Source organism: Trichomycterus rosablanca, chromosome 10, assembly GCF_030014385.1.
Source record: "Trichomycterus rosablanca isolate fTriRos1 chromosome 10, fTriRos1.hap1, whole genome shotgun sequence".
Lineage (NCBI taxonomy): Eukaryota > Metazoa > Chordata > Actinopteri > Siluriformes > Trichomycteridae > Trichomycterus > Trichomycterus rosablanca.
Genome location: NC_085997.1, coordinates 3265268 through 3269486, shown reverse-complemented (window position 1 = coordinate 3269486; position 4219 = coordinate 3265268). Strand labels below are relative to the sequence as shown.

The following is a 4219-nucleotide window of genomic DNA, read 5'->3' as shown; positions in this document are numbered from 1 at the left end:
ATAGAAATAATAATATGAAATTACAGACATCTTTACATCCTCTAGTGGATGTAAATGTTTCTATAAAATCTACAAGAGGTATCAAGACTGTAACTGCACAATCCTAACCAACCCTTACACCAATCAGATGCGCGCCACCTGTCCCGACACAAGAAACGGAAATTACAGCCAGAGTGAGAACAGCAGACGGAAAAAAGAAAAGCCTCCGCTTCACAACTCTGTTTGCTTTAATTACGGTGATTAAACGGATGACGTGAAGGATGAAGTCACCGCCCGACAACAACACTCGGATTCTCGCTGGAAAGCGTGGGGTCTGTTTTGGTACCCGGACGGATATTTTTAGCTCTGGCTGGACACCTTTTTGTTTTTCTGGGAAGCGGACACTATCTGTGGAGACGGTGACTGCTTTCAGCTGTGGAGGATTGGGGAAGGCGCAAAACGGGATAGATTCACGCAGGCGAGGGCGTACAGGAGTCAGGGGCCAGTTGTTTGGCTTGTTAAATTAGGAATTCCATGACGGTCTTTTGTACAAAAACATTTGGTATTTTTGACCCAGAGGATATTTATAGTATCAAAAACTCACAGTAAACTTATGAAAAAAATCATTCATGCAATAATTTCCTATGGGAGAAATAAAGTATCTGTCTGTCTGTCTGTCTAACTATCTATCCATCCATCCCTTCATCTATCCATCCATCTAAAAGGCCTTTTGATTTTAGCTGATCTCTTCCGATCTCAGAAGTTAAGCAGTGTTGGGCTCGGTCAGTACTTAGATGGGCGACCACCTGGGAATACTGAGTGCTGTAAGCAATTTGTCTGTCTGTCTGTCTGTCTGTCTGTCTGTCTGTCTGTCTGTCTGTCTGTGTAAGCACCTATCGCTTACGGCCACACCACCCTGAGAACGCCTGATCTTGTCTGATCTCAGAAGTTAAGCAGAGTTGGGCTCAGGCAGTACTGAGATGGGCGACCACCTGGGAATACTAAGTGCTGTAAGCAATCGTCTGTCTGTCTGTCTGTCTGTCTGTCTGTCTGTCTAAAAGGTCTATTGATTCCAGCACCTATCGCTTAGCTCCACACCACCCTGAGAACACCTGATCTTGTCCGATCTCAGAAGCTAAGCAGGGTTGGGCTCAGTCAGTACTTAGAAGAGAGACTGAAATAATACTGATGCTGTAAGCAATCATCTGTCTGTCTGTCTACCTATGTATCTACTGTATATATCTATCTACCTGTCTGACTGTCTGTTTGTCTACCTGTCTGTCTGTCTGACTATCTGTCTGTCAGTCTACCTATCTGTCTGTCTACCTACCTATGGTATCTAGCTATCTATTTATCTATCTGTCTGTCTGTCTGTCTGTCTGTCTGTCTATCTACCTATCTGTCTGTCTATCTGTCTGTCTGTCTGTCTATCTACCTATCTGTCTGTCTGCCTACCTACCTACCTATGGTATCTATCTATCAATTTACCTATCTGTCTGTATGTCTACCTGTCTTTCCGTCTGTCTATCTACCTATCTGTCTGTCTGTCTACCTACCTACCTATGGTATCTATCTATCTATTTACCTATCTGTCTGTCTGCCTACCTACCTACCTATGGTATCTATCTATCTATCTATCTATCTATCTATCTATCTATCTATCTATCTATCTATCTATCTATCTATCTATCTATCTATCTATCTATCTATCTATCTATCTATCTATCTATCTATCTATCTATCTATCTATCTATCTATCATTCAGCCCCAGTTGCAGAAATTCCTGACCTTTGTATGTGTGTAATATTATACCTACAGGTTGTCACAAACTTATTATAATAATTATTTATTACAAAATTATTATTATTATTTCCATTAAGTTATTTTTTAAATTCTGTACAGGTTGTACGACCTTAAAAAGTACCACATTTCCTAGCTGGTGTGTCTGTGGAATAGGACCTGGCTTCGATCACTTCCTTTCCCAGTGTACTTTCCTGCCCCCGTGCCCCGCTCATTACATGGCACACTCTCCTTCCAAATTCCAAATCCTGTTGTGTAGCCTGGGTAGGACCTTGATCTGGTCAGCTGTTGCACAAAAACATGAGTTCACAGCTCTCGATTAATATCTCCATCAATGTCTGCACTGGTGTCTCCAGGTACCACCTTCCAAACACCATGCAGAAGGTATACTGGCAAGAGTGAAGCATTTTTTAACAGCTACCCTTGTGACCCTTCTGATTTACTCTGTGTATGGATCAGGGAAATAGGGTAAATAGGAAGCAGTGCACAGGCAACACCCTTGACTCATCCCTGAATCACAGCCTGTTTCGGTGTGGTCTAATTCAAGTCATGCTGCTTAAACTGGGCACCGAGATCAATGGTCCATACCAACATACAAACAATGTGTTTTGCTCCCAAAAGAGGAATTTTCTTCATTGACTCACTGGTCCGAAAATAAATAAGAAAACACACAAGGGTGGAGGATTAATAAAAAGTGAAAGAAGTATTTCTGAAGTATGTATCTGATGAGACACGCTCACATTTATTTCCTCTGAGCAACGGGATGAAATGTGAAAACATGCTGCTAATGTAATACAGCACGGACAGGGGGTTTAAAAAAACTAAAACAGTGCTGCTGACACTATTTAACACTACACATCAGCCCCGGTTCTGGACTGCTTTGCTTGGGGGGGCAGTAAAACCTAATGAGGGGGCATGTTGATAGTCATGTTTTTGAAGCCAGAAATATATTCAAGGCTTGATTTGTGCATGAATGATGACAGCCAAGCTATTGATACTGGCTTAAAGTGATGTATGAGGTAAAGAAATAAAAATGCATGTTTTCGAACTTAAACTTAAAACCCAATGATTAAAAAATACATGTTGATTATGTAAATGGAGAAAAAAGATTATCTAATTGTATTTCATTTTAATACGCCCCCTTAATTAAATTGCCATTACTAATAGAACAACTCTATTTCTTGAAAGGCTTTAATACTAATTTAAGTCAAAGCTGACAAATGTACCTACACACAGACTGAGAATATTCAAACGTGGAAATAGGAATGAGTGAGAATATTTATATTATTGGGAAATTAAAATATAAAGAAAACAAAAGAATACTAATTCTGTAAAAAAAAAGTGTTTACCAGTATACCTGCCTCTCGCTCACACTAACAGAACATATACTGCCGAACTGAACTGTTTGGGGCAGTCTGCCGATTTTTATATGACTCAAAGAGCCAATCAGGAATAAGCAAGGAAATATCTTCACACTGTAAAACAAAATGCATTTTTGTGATTGGTTCAGAGATAATTTTAAAAATAGCCGTTGCTTGCATTGTGCTTGGGGGGGCAAAGACACAATTTGGGGGGGCAATGCCCCCCTCAGCCCCCCCCTAGCGCCGGCCCTGCTACACATGCTTGTTAGTTACCCTTTTTACTAAAGTACAGTATTTGCAAGATAATGCATCATACTTACATAACAAGAACAAACTGGTTCATGTACTCATAACAACTTAATTATTAATATATCGTGGCATTTGCTCTCTTGTGAAATACAAGTCACGTTTTGTTATTGTCACTGTTATTATTATAATTGTTATTAATAATCTAGTAATAGTTATGGTAAGAGTGATGATAATAGTGGTGATAATGGTAATTATAATGGTAATAACAAATGTGTAAATTGATACATTAGTACATTATACTGTCTTTTACTCCAGGTTGTATATAGCAGTGCCCCTGTATATCCCTCCCTTATTGTATGTTTTTTTCTATATTGTATGGTTGTGCAATATGTGTAGAGTTCTGTGTCTTTGCAAAACAAAGTTCCATCTGTCTGTCCATCCATCCAACTATGTATCCATCCATCCATCCATCCATCCATCCATCTATCCATCTATCTATCTATCTATTTATCCATCCATCTATCTATCTATTTATCCATCCATCCATCTATTTATTCATCCATCCATCCATCCATTTATTTATCCATCCATTCACTTATCTATTCATCCATCCATCCATCCTTCCATCCATCCATCCATCTATCTATTTATCCATCCATTCACTTATCTATTTATCCATCTATCCATCCATCCATCCATCCATCCATATCTATCTATCTATCTATCTATCTATCTATCTATCTATCTATCTATCTATCTATCTATCTATCTATCTATCTATCTATCTATCTATCTATCTATCTATCTATCTATCTAATCTATCTATCTAT

The 4219-nt window shown here is 38.9% G+C and overlaps 1 non-coding gene across 1 annotated transcript; it reads left to right on the top strand.

Moving 5' to 3' along the window:
- The first annotated feature begins 877 nt into the window (after nt 1–877).
- Nucleotides 878–996, top strand: LOC134322172 (5S ribosomal RNA). The gene has a single exon (XR_010013958.1). It is a non-coding gene; the product is annotated as a 5S ribosomal RNA (ribosomal RNA).
- The last annotated feature ends 3223 nt before the right edge of the window (nt 997–4219 follow it).